General features: G+C 49.2%; 1 protein-coding gene across 2 annotated transcripts in view; it reads right to left on the bottom strand.

The window, feature by feature from the left end:
• Positions 1 to 27178, bottom strand: part of KAT6A (lysine acetyltransferase 6A) — a 1442101-nt gene that overhangs the window by 893970 nt on the left and 520953 nt on the right. The window lies entirely within an intron of this gene.

Raw genomic sequence — 27178 nt, 5'->3', positions numbered from 1 at the left:
TGGATGCCGACCAAGTGACCACGAGACTGGACAGTGTGCTCGCTGCCATGGAGCGCCTGGAAGAGTCGCTCCAATCGACCAGAACTTCGCTGGAGACTAAAATCGACAGCGTCGCAATAGATCTCACCCATCTGCGGGATGATCACAAGAAACTGGCAGACCGGACCAAGACTCTAGAGGGAACTGTGGCGGAACTTGAGCCCCGAGTCACCCAAACAGATAAACAAGTGCGGGACCTCCTGAATAGGGTGGAGTTCCTGGAAGACCGTGCCGAGGATGCGGAAGGACGGGCATGACGGAACAACACAAGACTTGTGGGGATCCCGGAAAAATGGGAAGGTAATAACCCAGCCCAACATGTAGAAGACTGGCTAAGAGACATACTGCCAGAAGACACACTTTCGCCTTACTTCGTGGTGGAACGGGCGCACCGCGTACCCACGAGACCACTTCCTACAGGCTCCAACCCAAGACCGCTGCTCCTTAGGATACTGAACTATCGGGACAGAGATGCGGTCCTGCGGGAAGCCAGAAGGCTTGGATAGATTCGCATAGACAATGCCACAGTGATGTTCTTCCTAGACTACACCATCCAGGTGCAACGTCAAAGGCACTCTTTCCTGGAGGTAAAGCGAAGGCTCCGCACAGCAGGACTCAAATATTCCCTCCTCTTCCCCACGAGGCTACGGGTGGTGGCACAGGATAAGACCTACTTCTTTAATAACCCTGAAGAAGCGAGCGACTGGCTTGACGGCGGCACGAATAAGGCACCCAGGCAAGCGCAAGGCTATGAGACGAGGCCGCGGGCACGTGGATCGAGACGTCGTCGTAAGAACAGGGATCAACAGGCCCATCGCCCGGAAGAGACAGCACGCCGCTCTCCGCCAGCAGATCAAATTCTTCAGGAACAAAGGGATGCACTCCGAAGGGTCTCGCAGCTAAGCAGCTCACCGACGTCTGATGTCGCACAGGGCGCCAGCCCGCGGATTGTCCCAAGCGACGAAGAAGCCATATATGGAATACCGGACTCTCAGCTTTCGGTGGACTTGCCGGATATCACACCACAGACAGCTGACCTGCTTCATTGAACTTACACAGGGAGCCCCTAGCGGGAACTGCTGTGGAGGCGGGGTCGGTGAGAGGAGGGAGGGGGGGGGGGGGGGTCAGGAGATGCCACCTGAGCTTGGTGGAGCCGGAGGCGTCTTCCCTCTGCCCCTGAGCTGGACGGAGGAGCACTGACGCAGTGAGTATTGCCCCGATTGCATGGACGCTGGTTGGGCGCTGTGATGGTGGGGTCGCCCTGCGGCCTTCCCCCCCCCTCCCTCCCCGCTGCCTGCTGGCCCTAACACACTGGGAACTAACTATGCCTGAGGCTTGGGAGGTGAGACCTACTTTACTTTCCCCTTACGTGGCGGGCCGGACTGAGACCCCTGCACGGCGGACAGCGCCATCTCCCTGCGCAACGACTTTGGCTGCAAGACGCTTATATCATATAGCCCGGGGAGGGACGTCGGGTTCCCTCTTTATCCAAATAAACAAACTGCAAAGACAGTGACTAGCACATGATACCCCCTTGACTTGAACGGTTGTCCCTCTCAATCGAGAGTATACGGTGGCACGCTCCGCTACTGCCCTTTTGGCATTCAAATATGGTTCACCTGCAGTTGGTTACCTTTGTTAACTGTTCATCCCCCCTTTTATGTATTCCTGGGTTGTGTTGAGTGTATCAATGGAAATGGTCATGGTCATACTTGGTGGGGGAATGCGATGGACCCGGGGCTGGCTGCTGTGTATAGAGAGGGGGGAGGCTGCTTGGATTGATACAATGTCTGCGATAAAGATCTGCACATGTAACATCAGGGGCATGCACACGCCAGCGCGCCGTTACCAGATATTCACCTACTTGAAAAGACACCAGATTCAAATTGCACTCTTGCAGGAAACGCACCTGAATAAGGCAGAGGTAGCCGCGCTGCGCCGCAGATGGAGGGGGCAACTGCATGCCACAGAGTACTCATCATATGCCCGAGGGACATTACTGTGGGTGAAACCGGGCACTCCCTTCACAATGGCACACTCCCACATTGACCCGGAGGGTAGGTATGTGCTAGTACACGGCCGCATTGATGGGCAGTCCGTGGTTTTGGCATCCATCTACTCTCCCAACACGGAACAGGGGGGCTTCCTGGCACACCTCTCAGAGAAACTGGCACCTTGGCATGGAGTCCCCTGGATTCTCGGGGGTGACTATAATACAGTGTTAGATGTTACGCTAGACCGCTCGGCCCCACCCCGTTCTGATGCAACCTCTTGGGAAAATGAGATCACTCCTACAATGGGCAACACAGTGGGACTTACAGGATGCATGGCGCGCCCGCAACCCCGTTACCAAAGTATACTCCTATTATACGGGGGCACACACACTGCATGTACGCCTAGACAGATACATGGTGTCGTCGGAACTGCTGCCACATATCACGGACTCTCAGTACCTTGGCCGCACACACTCGGACCACAACCCACACATGCTGGAAATAGCTTGGGAACGCCCACACCCGCCCATCCCCACATGGCGCTTACAACCTGCCCTGTTACTAGATGCTCCCTTCAGAGACTCCCTACAAGCTTGCGTAGCACAATACTTCACAGACAACACAGGCACAGCGTCCTCCCCACAGATTGAATGGGACGCATTCAAGGTTGCGGTCAGGGGTCACTGCCTAGGCACACAGGGGAACATGCGGAAGAAACTTTTTGACCTCTTCAAAAAGGATACTGACAGAAACAGTTTACTCCTCTATCAAAGCCACCACACAAAAGCCCTGAGGGATAATTTGCCCTTCGGGCAATTCCTCCGCATACGGAGAAACTGTAGCTCTGTCCAAAACTTCAAACAAGAGGCTCAGATTCTGCAACACAAGCTCCAGGACAGGGGATACCCAACACGATTGTTGAAGAAATCGTTCAAAAGAGCCTTGAATAACAATAGAGATGCCCTACTCGAGGTTCACCCAAAAGAGCAAGATGACACTATTACTTGTGTTACATCTTACACCAGGCACTCATCGTTCATTAAAAAGGCTGTTACCTCACACTGGGGGATCCTAAATTCCGCAGGGATGGAACTGTCGCGGCCACGTTTTGCGTTCAAGAGAACAGCGAACCTGAAAGACACGCTGATCCACACCCGCCCGAAAAAATCGAGCACTCGACCGGTCAAGACCTTATGGGATCTCCCTCCAGTCACTGGACATTACAGATGTGGCTCTTGTGTAGTATGCCCCCAAACTATCCAGGGGAAAACTATTGAACTGCAAGGGGACTTTACTTGGACCATAAATAAACACACCAATTGTAACAGCTCGAGGTGTATCTATGTCCTGGTGTGCCCCTGTAGGATGCTCTATATTGGGATGACGATGAGCCCTGTGAAACAGCGCATCATGGAGCACAATAGTAATATCCGTTGTGCAAAAACACATACAAGGCTATATGACCATTGTAAAGAACACAACCACTCCACTGAGAACATACGGTGGACTGTCCTCGAGTGCCAACCTGGAATGAACCAACAAGCCCTCTTCAGATTGGAGCAGAGATGGGTGCACCGTCTGCACACCGACGAACTCGGTCTTAATGATGCGGTGCCTTGGACAATGCTAGCCAGATAGCTCAGTACTTGGACTTATTGTCCTTATCCAAGTTACCTCCAATACTAGTCAATACACTATCCTCCCGTTCTTGAGGCGGCGCTAGAGAGTTCTGTGTACGAACTCATTGCCCCTTCCCTAGCATTAATTTTTGCCATCAAGTATACTACCTCCCCGTTCCAAGATGGCACCCACCTTTTACCCTTTTTACAACCTGGGGTAATCATCGCTTTTCACATCGGCGTCACGTTGCCTAGCAACACGCCTTGGACACGCCTCCACGGTGCCCGCGCTTCCCGGTCTCATCTGAGGCAGCGGCACTTCGCGGCTCCACCGGCTGTCCTGCGGTAATACCGATGTGGGAGGGGTAGGTGACTAGACGCCCTCTGCCAGCAACGAACAGGTAAGGCGCACTGATTCACGCAAGGACCTCCGCGAGCGTTTCCTCCTGATCGCCGTGGCGAGGATCCATGCGGGACCACAGTAGACGGTAAGCCGTGCCGCTAAATAATTCCCTGACTCGGCGGCGCTGTTTACTCGTTCTAGGTGCTTTACACCCAGTTCTGGCCCCACCAGGTCAGCGTGAGGGATTTCCAACCCTGGGACTACGGGTAAGGCTTGCATTGTTACCGTTTTCCCATTGTGTTGGGTGTTTCACAATAAGGCCTTTCTACTACACTGGCGCCAATCTGTGGTTGCCATTTATTCATGAGCCAGTTTGATAATATGTTTCTCTCCCTTCATGTTGTCTCGAAATAATTTTAATTTCACGTGTGTGAATGTGCACACTCACAGTTGTTTGTATTACAAAGATACAAACGCAGGGCATGTTACGGCATACGATACAGGTATAAACCACTGTGCATGCCATTTCCAGGGCACACATGTCGCACGCCTACTTAATGAGCACTGTTTACACATATAGAACGCGGTAAGTCCTCGTTCACACTATTCTCTAACCGTCTCTCTCACTCGAATGTCTCTTCATGATGGGGTCTTCATATACCCATCTATACCCCGAAATGCAGCACCAGCATGTAAGTTTTGCATCTAAAGATGGCTGGGGTACACAGACATATTTTTGACTATACTCTTCTTCTTCTTTTTCCTGCCTAGTTCTGGGGAGGGACTGGACGAAGGATTGTCCTACGACACACACCAGGTCGTATACTCGATTCCTCTGATCACTGAGGGATCTACAGCAATTATATGAGCACTGTTTTGGTCCTGACGAATTGCCTTAGTGGCAAGAAACATGTTGACCATACCTTCACTAAGGGTTGAATGAGGCTCGATTACTTTAATTGTCCCGCCTCAATACCCCTTATCGTTCCTTTTAATAAAGCAGTGAGCCATGCCATTAAAAATTTTGCCCTATGGACTCTACTGACTTTTTTTAGACTACACTCACGCTCACTATTGCACTTTTTTAGGCCCCTCACACCCACACACCCTTTGGCTAAGGAATAAAAGATCCCCGCCAAAGTGCAGCATCCGTTGTTGCCCGACAGGCATTGCACCGCCAGTCTGTCGCAGGGGCAGGATACCGATGATGACGCTGGACGATCACCGGGTGGGATGACAATAGTCGTCCAACCGGTGACCTGTGTGAGGTATCCCTAAATTCCGTAAAGGGTTCACAACATTCACTTTTTCTGTTGAACTCAATGAGAGAGAGGTTAACGTTAGTCATTTAGTTGACTTTGCCCGGGGAACTCTGTATTTTTTGTTGTTGGTTAGAAACTGGAGGTCGACATACGTCGGGTAGAAACTGACTTGCTCCGCCGGGAACAGGACGCGGTGGCAGGAGCAGATGACCAACTGCGCGAAGCCCGTGAAGAACACACAGCACTGCTGGAGCGCTTACGCCATCTTAATTTTGCGGCCCACTCGTCGCTCCTTCATCAATATAGTGACAAACCCAGCAAATTACTGGCCTGGCTAGTCAAGCAAGAGAACCGTACGGCACCAGTGTCTGCCATCCGAACGACTGAGGGGGAGTGGTGTACACTCAGAGCAAGATACATCAAGCCTTTGTACAGAACTACCAAGTGCTGTACAGGTCGTAGCTAGGAGTCCCATTAGAAACTATCGCAGACTATCTCACAAATATTCAGCTGCCGTCCCTCGCTAATACACAACAGGGGGAACTAGAGGCGCCGTTCACACCGGAGGAGATACGCGAAGCTATCTTCGCCCTTTCTAACAGCAAATCACCTGGCACAGATGGCCTACCCGCCGAATTTTTCAAAATGTGCTCAGAATCCCTGGTTCCTGAACTGCTCAAAATGTATAATGCCGCAATAGATGACTCGGCACTCCCGGCCACACTCAATGAAGCCACCCTGGCCTCGCTCCGGAAACCCGGTAGGGAAGAAACATGCATGGGCTCCTACAGGCCTTTAGCAATGCTCAACACCGATTATAAAATCTTCACCTCTCTATTAGCCCGGCGTTTAGCTACTGTGGTCCCAGATCTGGTCCATAATGACCAAAATGGCTTTGTACCTGCGCGAAGCACCTCTCGCAACATTCGCCGCCTCTTCCGAGTACAGGAAGCCGCCGCGTTGCCCTGGCCGAGATCGGGATGTCTGGTTCTGGACCTCGAGAAAGCCTTTGACTCCGTGGAATGGCCTTACCTCAGGGCGGCACTAGCAAGATTCGAACTGGGTGATGCGTATATCGACATGGTTGGGTTACTCTATCAAAGACCCAGCGTGAGAGTGCGAACGGGCAGACTGCTATCGGAGACAGTGCAGGTGCGCAGAGGGACTCGACAGGGCCGCCCCCTGTCGCCCCTTCTCTTCTCACTAGCCATGGAGCCCCTAGCGGCGCTGTTGCGGACGATAGGAGTTGGATGGGGGATCCCGCTGGCTGACGGCATGCATATAGTCTCGCTCTACGCGGACGACCTACTTCTGTATATACGCGACCTTGCTGATGTGTCGGGCTCATTGTCGGACATCTTCCAGAAATTCGAAGAGGTGTCAGGACTCAGGATCAACTGGGCCAAATCCGGGGTGTACTCGTTTAGTTCGGACACACAGGAACGCGACGTGCACCTCGGGGGCGTCAGACTTGCATGGTATCCTACCACATTTAAATACCTCGGGATGCACATCTATAGGGATACACAGAGCATACTAGAGGGCAACATGATGCGTGCCGTTTCCTCACTGCGTGCCCAGATGGCCTTCTGACGCTGCCCCTGAACGTACCCAGCAGAATAGCGCTATCCAAAATGATAGTGTTACCAAGACTGCCCTACCACTTCACCAACATCCATCCCACTATATGTCCCCACCAGGATATTCTGTGACCTAGAATCGATGGTCCGGAACCTGATTTGGAACACTGGGCGCCCTCGAGTAGCACTAGCAAAACTTTATTCCCCAACTGCAGAAGGAGGGTTAGCGATCCCCAACCTCGAGCTATACTATCTGGCGGCACAGCTACAATGGGTGACGCACTGGCTGAGCGGCACACACTTGGACGACACAGCAACATCCGTCTCCATATGGACCCACACATATCCGTGCACTGTTTCACCCCTTGACTAAGGGACCTCGCCCGCTACCATTGCATGTGGCAGTGTCCCGCAAATGCTTTATTCGTAGCTTAAAACTGACCCGAGAAACAACACCTTATGCCCCCGCGCTTCCCCTGCTGGGTACCCCCAGAAAGAGCGGAATGGTGACGCTACGCATGCTGGAGAGTTAGACCGCAGCAGGGGTGGAAACCATGGGCGACCTATATGCGCATGGAAGCATGCTCCCATTTGCAGGACTGGTGGAAGACACGGGTCTGCCAGCCGGGCAGTTCCTGCTCCATGCGTCCATTATACGTGCGTACACGGAGACCTGGGGAGACGTACAGGAGGAACTGCCGACACACCATCTAGTGCAATAGTTGCATGTCATGGGCAACGGCTCCCATATCATCCCTGGCTGGCGCAGGCCCTCCTCCTACATACACAGCGGTCCACACTGCCACTGCGAGATAAATGGGCGGTCCTCCGGGGGAGGGACTGGACGGACAAGGAATGGACCATGATCCTGGCTAACCCCGTAAATATCCCACGCAACTCCCGTTTCAAAACAATACAATTTTACATATCGCATCAAGCATACCTATCGCCAGATAAAATCAATAGGTATTTCAAGGTCGACACCACTACCTGTCCCCGGTGCGACCTGCTAGGCGCTGACATGCGACACATGATCTGGCACTGCCCCTTTCTTGCCACATATTGGACGGAGGTGACGTCCCTTTTGACGCACAGCGCTGGCTCAGGACTGCCACACACATGGGAGGCTTGCATTCTGGGGTTATATAAAAGAAACAAATTGAATAGAATACAAGCCAGGTTCTGGGACTTAGGACTTATCACTGCAAAGCGGTTGCTCACTAAACACTGGAAAAAGAAGGAGCCACCGCTCATTAAATACTGGTATATTTCCTTCACTAACTGGGCTAGGGCGGAAAGCGTTGCATTACACCAAGAGGAAATAGCGGGCTTACGTAAATTCCCAATCGCACAACTCTGGGATGACACACTGGGCTCCCTCCAACGGGAAGGCGCGACTAGAGGATGCACTTAGAGGCCACCATGTATGGGGAGACACATGCAGAGAAGGGGTGGAGCCACTACGGTTTCAGTCAACAAAGTCCCCACATGACCCCCGCCAAAACAAGACGCTGGCGGCATGGTGCACACAGATCAGAAGAAGCATGACCCCCCCCCCCCCCCCCCCCCCCCCCACCACATCGATTGACAACTGTGAGAAACTGCTGACGCGCTAGCCACGGGCCCGGGCCCCTCACCCACGCGACGATCCAACAGTACATGACAAGACGTAATATTTCCAGGCTCTCCTCACAACCCCACTCCCTTATACACACTCTCCCTCCCCCCCCCCCCCTTGCTCTTCCACATAACACTCCCCCATTCAATTCCCTGTTTTAATTTTGCAAATATAGTTTTTCTTCCTTAACCGTTTCACTCGGGACGCACAAACAGGCGCCAGGCACACCCGCCATGTTACTTAATGGACGACTACCCCCCTTTTTCTGGGTTCTTTGTCCCCCGATTGGATCTGGTTTAGGACATGGCGATGGCAGATTGAAGCTGCCGCACAAGATATGGTGTGAAAAGTAACATTCTGGGGAGCCAGACACACACCCCGCTTGAAACCCCGGACTATGTGGCATCTTGAACGATACCACGCCCTGTCAGCTAGACATGAGGTGGACACACGCAGGTGACGAAACCACATGCCACCTCCCATAGGACGCCAAAACACAAACTCTTGAGAACACATAACCCTACAAGCGGGGACACAAGAGACCAGAACAATACTGAGTTACCACAGAGCGAAACTGCTCAAGCCTTATTGCCATAGATCCTGATGTTAGCCGAGCTTCCTCAGTGTATCAATAGGCTATACTTCATCTCTGACACGATATACCTACTGCATTGGTAATCAGCGAAACTTCACCGCTATATGTAGGTGATACACATCATTGTACGGCTAGAAAGAACACGAGTAACAACAAATTCTATCCACATGACACACTCATAAGATCTGTCCGGGACAATCACGAGCACCAACATAACAGATTCCAAATGTTACCCCGATGGTACAGCGAACTTTAAGTGACAAATGGATAAGGACTGTTGAGTCTACAGAGTTGATTTATTTAGTTAGTTAAAAAAATGATTAAACAAGACGTCATTTAATTGTACAACCGAAATGTGAGCAAGCATGTTGCCTGTAGCACGATCTGTGTCGACTGTTCCGATGTTGAAGACGAAAGAGCTATATATGATCATTACCTTCTCCTTTTCCATTCTCTCAGTAATTTTCTTTACCTGCTATTATTGCCCGTGCATTGAAGAATCGCAGCCGGCCCGAAGGGTTGTAGGCTCAACATTGTGTACTGCTCTATACTACTAATAAACGTCAAACAAAAAAAACAAAAAAATGGAGTGGCAGCAAGATATAGAAACACCAGGAGATAAGACTCGAATGAGGTACTTGGGGGTACATCTGGCCCAAAACATTGATGAAATTCCAAAAATTAATTTGGACAGAGTGTCAAAGGACGTCTGTGGCCTACTCCAGCAATGGTCAAGCCTCCCATTAAACATTTTTGGGAGGGTTAACCTGATCAAGATGATCATTCTCCCAAAAATAAAATTTCTTTTCAATACTATTTCTTTATCCTTTTCTACTCCGGCTATTGCAAAATTACAGGGGAAAATAGGATCTTTTATTTGGAACTCCAAGTCTCCAAGAATCTCCTGGAAAAACTAAGGAGACGTTTAAATACAGGTGGGCTGGTCCTTCAAGATATACTTGTTTACTGTCATTCTTTTCACTTTAGAAACTTCAGATTGTTGGCTAATAGAATAGATTCATCTTCATTAGGCACACTCTTTAAAGCACTACTACAAGATATACCGCAGGGACAAGAGTTCTTTCTTTTCAAGTTTGGGGACCCGAAGTTTTTTTTAAAAAGTGAGGCTTAGGATTCTAGGTGCGGCGTTGAAAAATTGGGTATATATTAGGAAAAGTCTTTACATTCCCTACTATGCACCTCAGGCCCCGATCTGGGACTCGCCCGGCACACCTGCCTGTCTTGATGATCAACTGTCCCGGCCTTTAAGGTTGGCAGGATTAGATTGCTGGGGAGATCTCCAAAAAGACTCGCAGCTTTTAAGTTGGGAGTCCCTTTCTAGTTTGACCGGAGGGAAACTCACCAGATTTAAATATTAACAGTTGTCAGGATGGTGGGCAACTCTATCCTGGGATTTTGAAGAATCAAACTTAAAATTTGATTCTGTATTCAGGAGGGGTAGATGGAAGCGCGAGATCTCGTTTTGGTACTGGGCTATATTAGAGGCTGAGAATGTCACAGATCCTGAGTTGCAAAAGCTTTGGGGCAACCCGTTAAGTCCAAACATCGACAACTTTAAAAAGCTATGGATCGATTCCTTTACCATCTTACAGGCAGTGGTTAAGCCTTCCGCTTTAAAAAGAAACCATTTATTGACCATGTATAGGGCATACATAACTCCTAAAAAATTATTCACGTTCACCAGTATGGAATACTTCTGCCCAAGATGTAGGCACCCTGCCGCGGATGACCTCCACATGTTTGTCGACTGTCCAGAGATAAGAAACTATTGGATTAAGATTCAGGATTTTCTGGAAGATGTCCTCCAACAACAACTGGTAGTTACCCCGAGGACTATTCTCTCTGGACTGAGGACAGACTATAATCTTAAGGAACTCCCTACTAGATTTATCTTTTATGTTATCCTTCTCCCAAGGCGTGAAATCTGCAGAGCTTGGAAAGAGGTTAATCCTCCAACCTTTTCAGAATGTTTAAAACATATAATTTTTACGTGTGAGTCCAATCTGGCATGTGACAGTACAAGTTTTGACTAGATCTGGGCGGCCTTTGTGGCTTGGCTTAACAGGTAATTGGTCTTCCAATGATTCTTCTGGGCACTGTTGGTTCTTTTTCTCCAAAGTAACACAGGGTTTATGGTGTGAAATGGAGAGGATCAAAAAAGCAGTAGCGACTTGAGGGATCTGGCCCCCCTTTTCTTGTATTGGTCCACAACATCAGGGTCGGAACAGGATGACCAATTCTGAGGGGATGGGTCACTTCCCGTCAAGAATGCCCAATATGTTATATGAGGAAAACCCAAAAAAATAACAAAAAATAACAAACAAAAAAAAGGAAATCCACAGTCAAACTCCAGACTCGGCAGAATTCCTTCCTTTGCTGCTCTTGCTATTTAATTGCATAAATAGCAGATTCGTTAATATGCTCGCAGGGATATCCGCCTCCACTAGTTATGTTCTCATTTCATTTTTTCGGAAGTCCCAATTGCAACTTAGTCAAAGCGGCATAGGGACTGAACTACTATATATCTATATCTATCTATCTATCTATCTATATCTATATATCTATATATCTATATATATATCTATATATATATCTATATATATATATATATCTATATATATATATATATCTATATATATATATATATATATATATATATATATATATATATATATATATATATATATACCACAAACCTCCTTCCGTCGAAAGAAGAGTAGAAGCCACACAAGGGGGAGAATTTCAAGGGAGCCGCTAAATGCATTTCGGCCGCCAGGCCTTCTTCGGTGCCCAAACGCTGCTGTAAATGGGCAAACTCCAGCCAAGAACTGCTATAAACATCATGTCCAGTCCTGATAGGCTAACATCACGTCCCTCCCACTCCAGCCGGAGTGGACAGCCCAACCTGCAGTCCGCGGCAATACAAACGGACTGCACGTCCCAGAATGCAAAGTTCCAGCAGCGGGGGTTTACGGGGAAAGAATGCGCCACACTGAAGATGAAAACTGGAAGGTAAGTTCTGATGCAGACCGTGCCTCTTATTAAGCTGAAATACAGTCCAAAAGCACTCCCTTGGGTCCCCCAACCGCAACAACCTTTAGCCTCCAGGCTTCTGCTCAGCAAAGGTCCGAATGACGAAGCACCGGGCCCGGTGTAAGGCGGGAAGCCCTTACACCGCTTCTTTTCCCCCTGGAGGCGTGAGGTGGACCCCGGTCATCTGTGCAAACAGAGAACATCCAACAGGCAGCCGGAGCCGCCACCGCCAATGATACCGGAGCCACTTGTGGAGCGGGGGCTTCTAAACCGTGCCACAGGCAAGCACGGCAAATTGTATGCCACAAACCTCCTTCCGTCGAAAGAAGAGTAGAAGCCACACAAGGGGGAGAATTTTAAGGGAGCCGCTTTATTGGTGTCACAGCAACAGGCAAATGCATTTGGGCCGCCAGGCCTTCTTCGGTGCCCAAGCGCTGCTGTAAATGGGCAAACTCCAGCCAAGAACTGCTATAAACATCATGTCCAGTCCTGATAGGCTAACATCACGTCCCTCCCACTCCAGCCGGAGTGGACAGCCCAACCTGCAGTCGGCGGCAATACAAACGGACTGCACGTCCCAGAATGCAAAGTTCCTGGAGCGGGGGTTTACGGGGAAAGAATGCGCCACACTGAAAATGAAAACTGGAAGGTAAGTTCTGGTGCAGAGCGTGCCTCTTATTAAGCTGAAATACAGTCCAAAAGCACTCCCTTGGGTCCCCCAACCAAAACAACAACCTTTAGCCTCCAAGCTTCTGCTCAACAAAGGTCCGAATGACGAAGCACCGGGCCCGGTGTCAGGCAGGAAGCCCTTACACCACTTCTTTTCCCTCTGGAGGCGTGAGGTGGACCCCGGTCATCTGTGCAAACAGAGAACATCCAACAGGCAGCCGGAGCCGCCACCGCCAATGATACCGGAGCCACTTGTGGAGCGGGGGCTTCTTAACCGTGCCACAGGCAAGCACGGCAAATTATTATATATATATATATATATATATATATATATATATATATATATATATATATATATATATATATATATAATATATCAAGACTGGTTTTTAGGAAAATTATGAAAACGTATTCTCCCTTTCCGAGTTTAAATTGTGGCTTCACTGGATAAAGCCACACATTTTATATATGCTTGGTAAAAGAGCTGGATACATATCACCAAGAGTGATTATATCCATTGTTAGTGCTTCAAAGAGGGAGATAAAATCCCTTATCTTTCTGTCCTGAGGAAGGTGGGTTTTTAGTAGTTATTTCTGTCGAAACGCGTAAACGCCGAGCACTCCTGAATTCGACCACGAGGAATCACTGGAATGAATGGAATTTCACATTCACCAGGATATGATCTTGATGTGAATTGTTAGATCAGTTAATGCAACAGCTTTTTTGAACTGTGCAAAAAGGGTTCCCCGTTAGGATTTTCTCCATGGACTTCTGTATATATTATTATGAGCTTTTTTTTTTTTATTTGCACGTATGGTTATTATGTTGTATACTGCATGTTCTACAGGAATTTTATAACTTTTTAATGTTTTGATGACAAGAAGTAAATATTGGTGTTCTGGTACGAAGTATCCTTTTTTTTTTAAATTAAAAAACTCTTGGATGTTACATCTCGTAATTGGTGGTTTACAAGTTTGTGGGGTGGGTTATATTCCATTGTATGTGTTCTATCTACTGTACCGTGAAGAGCTAATTGAAGTGAGTCTGTGAATGAATGGGCCCGATATAGGGTTGCAAAGGGGAATCCTTGCTTTCTCTACTGTAGAGTCGTGCCCTGTCCCCCCGGCTGTGGGGCCATTTCACTAGTATAATAACTAGAGATCTAAGATTCCAGGAGCCAGATTGCTAGGTTGGGTGATCTAGGGTCTGGGTGTCTGATTTCTCCCTGGTTATGTGTGAGAAGGTCCTGCCTGTTCAGTAGTGCTTGACAGGGAACTACTGACAATTCAAGAAGTGTGGTCAACAATGGTTGCTAGGCCCATGTGTCAGCCACCAGAATAATGGTGAGAGATGACTTCTGAAGCTTAGGAACTAGAAATGGAAGCTGTAGGAGAAGTTAAAAAGAGTTAGCAAATATCCCTGACTAACAAATCCATAGTTCATTGTCTTAGGATTGTGGGTGTGGGAACCTGGAGGCGAAGTTTGGGCATTTTGCTTTTTCTGCTGTAGTGAAGCGGCCTATTTGTGGCTGTCCCCAACACTGGAAGTATTGGAGGAGGACTTGGGCAGTAGAGTTACCACTTGTTGATTTGTTGGTGTCTCCTGAGATCAGCAAAGTCGGTGTCCACTTCCGGGAGATACTCTGCTAACATGTAAATGTTGTATCGGAGAGCCCACTTCCAAATAGTCTGGACTAACTGGGAAAGCTGTTGGGACTTGGTACCCCCCTGCTTTTGTAGATAATACATTGCTGTCATGTTGTCCGTCTTGATGAGGACGAACTGTCAGGAACCTCCAGAATACGTGCAGGGTGGTGACCTGTGTGGTCAGTCTACATCCTCAGGGGCTCCGATTAAACCACATTGCAGTATGCTTGTAAAATGTTACTCTTGATTCCCTGTATCAATGTTTGTTTGTTACTGCCAATGTTTAGTTCCCTTTAAGTTTTGTGCACTGGCCAATGTGTGAGCCGTGCACTGACTTTTTTGATTGTTTCAAAGTAAACCCAAGTTGCGGGAATCCAGAAAACAAAGTCAGCGCAGTCACGGGTTGTCAGCACGTCACGCGGCATGTTATCGGCACCTGCACTGCAACGCTTCCATTAGCTATAAACAGCCATGCCCCCAGCACTCCGTGCTTGGCTTTTGTTTACCCTTCATGGCGATGGCGACCACATTGAGGACTTCATCCTACGAGCCAGCTCCAACGGTGCAGTTTCGATGCTTCAGGTCGCCGACCTCGCTCAGCTTTAGCTAAGTGACTTTGATAGACAGTACTTAGTGTTTGTTTGTTTGTTTTATTACTGAACACTCTAGCAGTTCGCTCGTGTGTGTGACGCTCGAGTATTAGGTTGCGTATGTGTACATAGAAGGCTTCTGTTTACTTTAATTACTTTGAGACTTGAATTCCTTTCTGTGACGTCGCTTGTGTGTACAAAGGAGACTTTTGTTTAATTGTGAGACTGGCATTCTTTTCTATATATGCGCATGAGAGGCATCAGCGCTAGTTTAAACGCCATAAGCTTACTACTGTCTTTGGATATCACCTACTAACAACACGATAAAGGTGAGATGTTTATGCTATGTGATGAATAGGGTTGTATATTTATTAAGGAACGGTTGTGAAGAAGGTGAACGATGAATGAATTACTTACCTTCGGTAACAATGTATCTGGTAGAGACGATTCTAGCCGCAGATTCCTTAACGTAGAATTATCCCCAGGCGTGAGACTGGATCCAGAATTTTTTTGGTCACAGCATCCCTGTGTGCCGGAGGGACGGCATCACGCAACTCCGCCCAGACGTCGTCCGCGTACGTGACATCAGCGAGGTCACACAAGTCCCACCCTGGCGTGCCTGCGTTCGTTTTCTTCGGAGAACTTTTCCGCGCCACAACGCTGAGCCATCAGAAAAACTGTGGGAGAGTGGGAACAGTGTGCGAAAAAAGCAGAAAAAATCGAAAAAGGGGGTGGTGAACAACACCATAAGTAGCAGTGCCAAACACTGCAGTACCCAAAGGCAGGGAAAAGAAGAAAGAAAGGGGAACCAGTGTTAAGACAAACAAGGAACGACAAACCACCAAGATAGCCCCATCATAGGTCAACGACCCCTCTAAGGAACAAAGGGCAGAGGCACAACCAAAAGTCCCCAATCCAATTATAGCAGAGGGACCAGAACCCTTAGTAATAAAGGGAAGGTGCGAGAGAAAAGCAGACCCATCTTGGAGCAACCAAAGCAGAAGGGCACAGAAGTACCTTTAAACCCATTCTCCAATGTGTCAACAGAGGAGGAAAAGAACAAAGTAACAGGACGAATCATCCTGTCAGAAAGAGCGAAAGAAAGCACTCACAGAAGACATAGCCACCCACCGGAAGGTGAATGCAGAAGACCAAACCAAGGCCCTCGCAGAACGGGGAGGAAGGGCGGGCCGTGAAGAAATCTGCGGCTAGAATGGTCTCTACCAGATACATTACCAAAGTTAAGTAACTCATACATCTGATAGACACTACTAGCCGCAGATTCCTTAACGTAGAAAAGATACCCTAGCCATACCCAAGGGAAAAGAGGGTCTGCAAGAGGACCCCACAGCCTGGACCTAACAGAGGGTCCCACAGGGGACGAGTCCAACGGACAGGAAGAGGAGCCCTGACCCCCCCAGGCAAGGGAAACCCCTACAAGCAGAAGATCACCGACCCCAAAGGGGACGCAGGAAGAATAAAAGAAGAGGAAACCCATTCACACTCCGCAGACGAAACAAGGGCCAGGCAAGAGGAGGCCGAAGCATCCAACGCCCATACAAGGCAACAGAACCTCCACCCAAGGCCAAGGCAAGGAAGAGAAGGACCGAGGAAGAAGATCAACATCGAGACTCCAAGGGGATGAGGAGAATGAAGACAAGCCCTTCCACTGGGAACACACCCCGTGAAGAGGGCAGCTGAGCCTACCACAGCCAGAAGTCAATAGACCAGACAGAACGGTGCCAACAGCAATAAAAGCAGGCGGAAGCAGAAAAGAAGCCTGGGGTCACCCCGGAAGAACCAGGCAGACCGCACCCAAAAGAGGGAGGAAAATAAAATCCATCGCAGCCCTCAGGGAGGAGAGGCAGAACAGAGTGCAGGGTCCAAAGAAAGAAGTGGACAAGGCAAGAATGGCGAATCCACCCGAGTGCTCAGAAGGCACAATGGAGCAGAAAAATAATACGCCGGCACCGGCAGCATAGCTAGAGACAGAGAACCCACAAGACAATGCACACAGAGCAAGCCAGATGCCAGCCGAAGACAGAGAGCAGGTAGGCGAATAAGGAACCAGACACGCCTCAGGGAGGAGTCCGCCCACAACAATAGAATTGCAATTGCAACATACTGTAACGCCATGGAGAGCAGAGTCCCGAAGGCGACCACAGCTTCCAAGCACAGAACAAGCTATATAACAGCTACCACTACCCCACATAGGGTATGTTAAGTCCCAAGACATGGGTACCCTCTTAGGAAGAAACTTCTGCAGCAGAGGACAACAGAAAAATCCACGGGAAAACTCCTGCAGAAGGCTTGTCAGCAGCCAAAGAGAAAAAACAGAAGACCTAATCTCAAGGCCAACCTGGTGTAGATAACCCTAGGCAAAAACACACAGTCAAGAAGGGTCGGCCAGCAGCCAACAGAACCACAGTCCCGATAAGAAGACTTGAATGCACATGTAGCACACAGATCACACAACTGGGGCGACTCGCCCCAACGATAGAACAACTCCCAAAAACCAGATCAACTCACAGGACTGAGGGGGAGAGGGAGGAGGAGGAGGAGGAGGAGGAGGAGGAGGAGGAGGCCGAAGCCCCGCCAAGAACCTCTGGATGGCAGAGTCTGCAGGGGCACGGAACAAAGAAGTGCCATCGAAGGGAAGATTCACCAGCCGTTCCCGAACATTTTCCAGGAACACACTGTCCCGAAACCAAGCATGGTGGCAAAGGGCAACCGCAGAAGCAATGGCACAACCAAGCACCTCCGAGATGTCCAGAGCGGAGCGAAGAATAAATGCCGCCAGCTCTCGGCCATCTAACGCATGGTGCCACAAATCAACATCGGCACCCTCCTGAGAAGCGGTAGACCCAAGGGACTCCGCCGAGTCCCACAAGCAAGAAGTGGCCCTAGCAAACACACAGAGTATTAAGGACCCGCAGAGCCACACTGGTCGAAGCGAACCGATTACGCCCCCAAGATTCCAGCCAGCGGGCCTCACATGATGGTGGAGACAACAGAGGCGGCAGGGAAGGAAAGGCAGTCTGCAAAAGGGGGCTTCTGGCAGAGGGGTAGAGCGAAAGACACACCGGGTCCCGTGGTGCTGGAAGGTGGCGGTGCATCATCAGAGAAGAATGGAGCGAACCCTCAAAAGGAAACAGCAGCTCCCTACCATCAGAGACCTGGTGGAGAATTTCCAGGAGATGATCCACAGGGAAATGGGCAGCCGAATCTCTCATATGCAAAATACCTACAGGCACCATAGGGCCCCAAACGTGGGGAAAGCAGCTCCTCCGTAGGCGATGGCTGCAAGCTAAGGCGGCCATCCCCTAAGCCAACCGGAGTGGGGAAGGGCAAGGGCAAGGCCCGGAAAGGAGGAAGATGGGCCGAGGAGGGGGGGGGACCTGTGGCTTCTCCGGCGAAAATCGCGGCTGTGGCAACGGCGAGGAGCCGTCCTTTGATGACGTCAAGGAAAAAGCCACGACGCTGCCGCCTGTCTCCGGCGAGGACGACACCAGCAGGCGACCAACCTCCAGGCAACAGGGGACGTCCGAAGACGAGTTCACGACCCGATGCCTGTCCGGTGCCGTAGAGTCTGCAACCTGAGGCAGGACATCATCGTCGACCAGCGCCAAAGGAGATGCCGGACAGGCCTTCTCCACACCACACGGGACAGGAGCAGGGGTTGAGCCGAGGTGGCTAAGGGACGGCGCCGACTCGACCTCTGACGAGGCAGCCGCCTTCGCGGTGGGACGAGAGGGGCCGGGGAGCAACAAGGAGTCCCCCGCCAGCCTCGACCCATGGGAGGGCGGGAGAGGCCCGCCGACCCCTGTGGCGCCACCAAGGTCGACTCGACCTCCGACCCGGCAGCCGCCTGCGCGGAGGGACGAAAGGGGCCTGGGGAGGGACGAGGGGTCCCCCACCAGCCTTGACCCATGATGGGACGAGGGGGTCCGCCGACCCCTGTGGCGCTGCCAGAGCCAGCAAACACCGGCACCTTAGCGGCGTCACCTCCAACAAAGGAAAAAACGTTGTTGGAAAACGGCGACCGGGAACTAAAGGAGGAGGGATGCCACGTTGTTGATACTTCCGGATGCAAGTTGTACCCACGTGATTTGGAACTGGACTGTGGATCCCCTCCCGGTTTTTGGCTTAATATGCACACTTATTAAGCACGGCCCGTATAGCACTTTGACTCTATGTGCTGATCATCGCTATATTCTCAAGAATACCACCACGTGGAAGATATTACTTAAGCTCCTACAATTGTTACTACGATTGACGCGATCAGATTCATTTGAAAATTTCCCTCCAGACCTACATGAGTGTAGGTTGTGTCTTAAGCCCTGAAGAGTCGTTGTGAGTTGTTCCCACACGAAGAAACACGTGTCGGCTGGTTGTGGAATCATTAAACTTTCACCCATCTTACAAGAAACCAAACGAAATTGCAACTGTCATGTTATTTGGCTATATACTTACAATGTTATTCATTGCTTAACTACTATTGATATACCTTGTTTGTTGTGTGCGAGAGCTTTGCTGTTTTATATGGTTTTGGGACTAGGAAGCGTAAGGATTATTTCTGCTGGGGGCACTCTTTCTATCGAACTTTTTGTTTAAAGTGTTCTGCTACCTTCTGTTCCAGGCACAGCATTTCTTCTTCGTATCTGACCTCTGCTTTGGCCTCACCCCGGGGGTAGCTTTAAATGGTCTATGCAATAACTGTGCTGGATGATGTTGAGAATCTATTTCCTTAATATTACTCTCCTCCACTCCTTGAGGAAGACCTCTATTCTACCCTCCGCCCAACTGGCATTCTGTAGTGGGGATGCTATTGTCTGGACCCATTTGTTTCAGGTTCTTGCTCCTTTGAAGGCCTGTTTCCCTCCCCCCTTGACCTAACCCAAAAAGGTTGGCATTGGGGACTTCCATTGTTATGTTGTTCTTGCTGCTGACCTGTGTGTTTGTAGGGCAACAGCCATGGTGCGTCTCAGAACCTTCTTCCTGTTTATCTTCTCAACGGGGTTGCTCCTCTTCGTTGGTGCCCTCTAAATTGCAATGCCTCAATGGCCTTTACCGTAACGTTGTCCATCTTTATTTGCTGCAGCCTATCAACAACTGCAGCACCAAACATGTGTTATCATGTGAAGAGTGCATAAATAATACTCGCCTGTACTTCATTTTTGATGAGTGACTTCTGCAACCAGCCTTTCTCCTCAAGCTTGTCCCTATAACCAACTGTCTCCTTGCCGTATCCTAGGTATCCAGTAAAGAGTTCATACATGGATTGGTGAGGGTCTTTTCCTCCTCAATGAGGGAGGCTGCCTTTTTTTGCTACTGCTCTGGGAGGAAATTAACCAGCTCCCCCACCTCCTCCCAAAATTTGGGGGTGTAGAAGTTCAGAAAGGTGCTAGAGTTGGCAATCCTACACTGGGTTTCTGCTAATCTTTCCATCTTCCATCCTACCATCTCTACCCTAATACTGTCCCTCTATGTAGGGGGTCTGGTGGAAAAGGGGATGTTGGATTTCGTCCTTGCTGTGGCCACTACATTGTAAACTGAAGCTGGGTTACCCCTAATGTACACGGAGTTTTTGGATGAGTGTTTGGATTTCATTTCTGCCCTTTGAGTAAAAGATCTGCAGGTTGCCCGTTTTCTAAATGCCTCTCTTCCCTGATATAAGATGCTGGGCAGCACCAGGGGCTACTTGGAGCCCTAAGATCTTGATGAAAGAAGCCAACAAGCCTTTGCAGCTGCAAGTCGACAAGTGCACAGGGGTTCGGTTCCTGCAGTTCCGATGAGGGATACTGGCCTTAAACTCAGTGAGAGGACAGGGCAGTCATCAAGGGATGTGAAGAACCACCACCTGTGTTGCTGAGCATTTGGGAGTCTGTGAGAGCCCAGGATCAGAAAACCGGTCAGCTTAGTTGCAGTGCATGCAGATGCAAGGAAGTAACTCCTTCACTTCAAGTGAGATTCCTTCAGGTGTCTTGGTTGTCCACAGGCCTTGGAAGAATCCTGTATGGAACACAGGCACAGATGTGGCATCAGACGAGTAGGACGACGAGACCAGGAGCAGCAGGAGTCTTCCAGGTTGCAGTCTCGGTGGCCAGAGCAAAGTCCAGCGAAGTCTAGAGTGCCCAGATGGTCGAAGATAATGTGGAGTTTGATCTGAATGTTGTCCCATGATGACTCCAGGGGCCCACCAACAGGTAAGCCCTTAAGTACCCTAAGGAAAGAGTTGTGACAATTCTGGGTTCTTTCCCATGTCCTTTGTCCAGTTTCGTGCCAGAGCGGGAGACAAAGGCTCACTGAGTTGGTTTGAATAGGACTATGCACGGAGGGCACCACGCGTGCCCTTCAAGCAGATTGAGTGGCGCTAGCATGCCCTCCCACCCGGACCCAATACACTAAACCCTGTCTGGGAGGTGGTCACACCTCCGTGCGACAGGATACCTATTGTTCTGCCTTCCCCTGCTCAAGCTTGGCAGGAGGGCAGAATCGTGTGTCTGGTCAGCAGCAGCCATGTTGTGCCACCTAGGTCTTTAAGACTGGTACCAGGAACAGTGATGGCCGCCCGGAGGAGCTTCACAGTGCATGGAATCATACATCCCACACAGTTTACAGTGTGGCGGTAAGATTCCAATATGTTTGATACAAAACACAATAGGGTACATTACAGCCAGGTTAGAGGTGGTCATCTCATAATGACGCGGTGCCCCTCTATATGTTATGTGGTTGTCTCACTTACAACCCGGGAGAAAGGAGTCCGTAGGTTGTAGGGGGGTCCTGCTCCTGCAGGGGCACCCTCACACTTAGAACAGAGCACCCTGCGTTCAGGATTTAAAGGCCTGCTTTAGGAACGACTTATAGGTTTTCAGTGCAGGGACCTCAGATACAGGGAAACCTATATCTTTCCTAAGTGGTGCCAGTATCACCTTACACAGGCGCAATGGCAGGCCTGTAGTTACAAATTGGGTGGCCCCCCATGGGTGGCATAATTCATGTTTCAGCCCATGGAGGACCCCTGGTGTAGCTATGCCCTGGGGATTTTAGTACCATATATTAGGGATTGATAAGTGTACACTAGTGTCCAATCTGGGATGTACCAAAGTACTTACCATACCAATATAGGGGAGAAATCACAGAGACTGGGGTCCTGATTAGCAGGATCCCAGGCAGACTAGTCAGAAACAGAATTACATCAAGCAAAAAGTGGGGGTGACCATAAAAGCAGATCCTACTTCCCTACAGTTTTCATTACTGCTCCTTCATATTGTTCTTTTTATTATTATCTAAGAACGTTTTCAGTGTTCCCCTTCATGTGTTCTCTGTGGTGCATTTGACTCTATTTCTACTGCCTCTCTATGGGTGTCAGATGCACACGTCTTCTTCTTCGCTCAACAACCGTAGTTCCCTTAGGACCGAACTTCCATTCTTCTGCACCTGCATTGTGGCGTGGTCTGCTTGTCTCTACTTTGCCCTAGTACTTGACGTCTTCAGTAGGAACTCAAAGTACTATTTGCAGCAGCAGAGGTTATAAACCTGGTGGGTATCCTTCAAGATTTTATTGTTGCACATGGGGCACATTCTCCATTTCCCTCTATGGTTTTCACCCTCTTGCACGTGCATTCTGATCGCGTGGTCAGACGCCAACGTGATCTACCTACTGTTCAGTGATCTTCGGTGGTCTCTTTTCTCTCTACAGATGTATTTTGTAGTCTGTTTTTTCTCTGTTTTCCTCAATGATCAGTCAAACTACTTGTTCTTCTTTTTCAACATCTGCAAACTTTCAGCTGATACTTCCAAGAGCGGAAAAATACTCTGAAGATGACTTTCATGCGCAGGGGCTTCCAGGAAGCATGTCTGACATCACACGGGTAAGGACGTAGCACCAAATGGAAGTAGATGACATGCAGTGCAAAAAAAAAGAGGATTAAGTATTCCATACCCAAAAATGGAAGAACAAGCTACTAACCTTCGGCAACACCTTTTCTGATAGACTTCTAGTCACAGGTACCTTACTTTAGAATATTCCCCAGGCATCAGACAGGATCTGGAAAATCTTGAACAGTACCTCTACATATCGCAGATGTGATATGCAAGGTGCCCATAAAGACACCACCCTAAAGCAGTGACATCAGATTCTTTAGTGACTATTCCTGCACCAGAAGTAAAGAGCCAGGGCAGATGATTTGTTGGCCAGTGTACGGATTCAAGGGCCTACAAGGTCCTTTTTAGGTGGAAAAGTCCAGCTCAGAAAAGAACCTGCGGCTAGACGGAGTCTATACCAGATATGGCATTTATGAAGGTAAGCAACTTATTTATCTGATAGATATTTCTAGCCACAGATTCCTTACCTTAGGATAGATACCAAAGCGATACCTCCCCAGAAATGGGCCTGCAAACTGGCCCAGTCGTCAATATCCTGGAGGACCGAACGGGAAAACTACCCATCACTATGGACCGGACTGTCAAGGCAGAGGTGTTTGAAAAACGTATAGTTTTTTACTTGTCTGTGTAGTTTGCAGCATAAATCTTTTCTGGATTCACATGCTTTGCATTACTCCACAATCTAGTGGTTGGGTTCGGAATTGTTGTACTTGTCCTTTTTAGGTCTCGGCTAGAAACGCGCGAAGCGCGTTCTCGCCAGAGAACTATAGCGATCATTTCAGCCGACAAAATCCGACAAAACGAGACAAGAGCTGTGTACGCGCGCAGCATTGTGAATGGGAGAGGGAGCGACAAGAGCTGGCCACGCACAGATTTGGTCGCGCGCACGCTCACGGCGCCAGCGTCTCCGCCGCGCGCCGATAACTGCTCTCTTCCTGGCCGGCTTCACGGAAGGCAGCATGGCGTGCGGTGCCACTCTGAAGAGGCCCATGGGGTTCGAGGCCCTGCTTAGCCCCCAGTCCAAGTCCTCTAGGCGCAGGAGGTGCGCCCCGCTGCCAGGGTCCACGGCCCATGGAGTTCGAGGCCCTGCTTAGCCCCCAGTCCCCTAACCGCAGGAGGTGCGCCCCGTTGCCTGGGTCCCCTGGGGGACATTCCCCGCAGCGGTGCGGTCTGATGTTCCACGGCGAGGGACAGCCTCCTGGAACACCACCGCCTCTGCCTTTCGTTGGGGAGCGACGCCTCACCCCAGGTAACTGCAGAGGAGGCTCAGGCCGGGTGGCACAGGGAAAGCGACGACATGGGGGTTATCCGGGGACAGCGATCTGGGTCAACGTGATTGATGGTGGTCTATCAAACTGGGAGTAGAAAACAAGAATTCGCTGACGCAGTTATTCACACAGCTCTGATGATGCACCTCGGGCACGGGCTGACGCAGTTATTCACACAGCTCTGATGATGCACCTCGGGCGCGGGGCTGACGCAGTTATTCACACAGCTCAGATGATAACCCTCAGGCACAAGGCTGACGCAGTTATTCACACAGCTCTGATGATGCACCTCGGGCACGGGGCTGACGCAGTTATTCACACAGCTCTGATGATGCACCTCGGGCACGGGGCTGATGCAGTTATTCACACAGCTCTGATGATGCACCTCGGGCACGGGGCTGATGCGGTTATTCACACAGCTCTGATGATGCACCTTGGGCGCGGGGCTGACGCAGTTATTCACACAGCTCTGATGATGCACCTCGGGCGCGGGGCTGACGCAATTATTCACACAGCTCTGATGATGTACCTCGGGCGCGGGGCTGACGCAGTTATTCACACAGCTCAGATGATAACCCTCAGGCACGGGGCTGACGCAGTTATTCACACAGCTCTGATGATGCACCTCGGGCACGGGGCTGACGCAGTTATTTACACAGCTCTGATCATGCACCTCGGGCACGGGGCTGACGCAGTTATTCACACAACTCTGATGATGCACCTCGGGCACGGGGCTGACGCAGTTATTCACACACCTCAGGCAGGTGCTCACAGCTGTTATTATTCACACAACCCTGATGATGCACCTCAGGCACGGGGCTGACACAGTTATTATTCACATAGCTCTGATGATGCACCTCAGGCACGAGCTCACAGCTGTTATTCACACAGCTCTGATGATGCACCTCAGGCATGGGCTCACAGCTGTTATTATTCACATAGCTCTGTTGCGCTCGCTAATACTCTTTACTAATAACTCTCTCCTACTCACTATCGACTTCTCACTATACTACTTACTCTGTGTGTGGGTGCTAATGCAAAAGGTCTTGCATATGCACTTGATGAAGCTATTGGCAATGTAAATGACAATGCCATTTATTTATGATAAAAAAAATAATGAGCAATGCCAATAGCTCTACCTTTAATGCTGCCGAGACCATTGCATTGTAAATGCTTGTTTTCTTTCTGTTTGTTAGTGGGCATCGACATCCCACCATTTAGTGTCCTTCTGTGACACACGTGCTTCCTCTGGAAGCTCCCACCTTTGGTCCCATCTTCAGAATCTTTTTTTCTTGTTCTTTTCCTCCCTTTTGTCTTATCTTTCTTGGTGGAGGAGGGTGAGTTCGCTGTGTGCTAGTGACTCCAGAAAATTCTACAAGTTGCAAAACTACACAGATAGGTAACAAACTATACATTTTGCAGTATGAATCTATTCTGGATTCACATGCTATGCATAGACTTTGTAGTGGTTTGCTGGTCTTGTGTTGACTGGGTGGAAGATCAGCGTTGGTCTGTGAATAGATGTTGCAATACTATTTGTCCTACTTGTGCTTCATTATTCATTTGAATGTCCACATAGTAATGCAATCCAGCTTGCAATTGTGTTCTTGGTTACTGGCCTTCCCAGAAAACTGTTTGCAAAAGATACAAAGAATTGCTTTGTCTTTCTGTATTCCTTTGTCTTTTCAATGTAAGACATGACTGCTCTTCTAGCGGCAAGAGTGTGCAATGCTTTACCTGCTTGTGTCTTTGGATTTTGGAAGAAACTTGGTATTTGCATGGATTGGTTTATATGAAATTTTGATACCACCTTTGGCATGAAAAGTGGATCAGTTCTCATGACAATTCTGTTATTATGTATTTGACAGTAGGGTTCCTGTAATATCAGTGTTTGCAACGCACTAATTCTACATAGTGAGGTTATCGCCATTAAAAAGTGTAAGCATTTGTGGCGTCGCCTTGTGTAGTGGTCGAATGGTGCTTTCATCAGCTGGGAGAGTACTACATTTATATTCCATGTGGGAGCGAGCACTTATGTTTGGCGGGGCAATTATTTTTGGCCCTTCGAGGAACCTTTTTACCATGTGAGAAGTGAAGAAGCTCTTTCCTGTGAGTCTTCTTGTGTATGCTACAATTGCTGTTTAGTGAACTTTCAGTGAGGTAAGTTTACTCTACAGTAGATGTGTTAAGTACCTAATACTTTCTCCGAAGCATCATAGAGAGTATATTTTCCCTTTTGCTGTGTAATATTTTCTAGTGGTCAGCTTTCTCGCTTCCCTTAGGACTGCCACAGTACTTTCTGGTAGCTTGAGGTGCCCAAATTCAATGCTCTCAGGAGCCATGCAGCGAGGCTCAGGCTTTCTGGATCTGGGTGGAGCAATCTTCCTTCTTGCATGGTTAGCAAGTCTTGTCTGTTTGGCAATTTGTGAATTGTGCATTGAGATATCTCCATTATCTCTGAGAACCATGTTTGCCTCACACGTTGTACGAGTTTGCCCTTACTAACCAGTCATCTAGGTTCGGGTATACATGTATTCCCTGTCGTCTTAAGTATGCAGCTACTGCTGCTAGACATTTTGTGAACACTCTTGGTGCTGACTTTGGGCCGAATGCTAGCACTTTGAATTGGTAGTGTGTGTCGTAGACTACAAATCTTAGTAACTTTTTCTGTCTGTTGTTCAAAGGGATGCGCAGATAGGCATCTTTTAAGTCTATCGTAGCCATGTAGTTTCCGTTTTGTACCCGAGGTAGAACCTCTTGCAGGGTCGTCATTTTGAATCTTTGTGTTTTTATGAACTTGTTGTGGAATCGGAGATCTAAAATAGGATGTAGTGTTCCGTCTATCTTTGGGATTAGTACATACGTTGAGTAATTTCACTTGTTTCTGTCCTTGTGTGGTACGTGTTCTTTTGCTTGTAGTTTCTGTACTCCTTGGAGTAACAGAGTAGTTTCTCCTTGGAAAGTATTTTCCTCTTTGGTCTTCTGTTTGGAGTTGTTTTGACGAGTTCTATGCA

The sequence above is a fragment of the Lissotriton vulgaris genome, chromosome 11 (genome assembly GCF_964263255.1).
Source record: "Lissotriton vulgaris chromosome 11, aLisVul1.2, whole genome shotgun sequence".
Lineage (NCBI taxonomy): Eukaryota > Metazoa > Chordata > Amphibia > Caudata > Salamandridae > Lissotriton > Lissotriton vulgaris.
The sequence above is the reverse complement of the archived record's forward strand: the minus strand, read 5'-3'. Positions and strand labels throughout refer to the sequence as shown.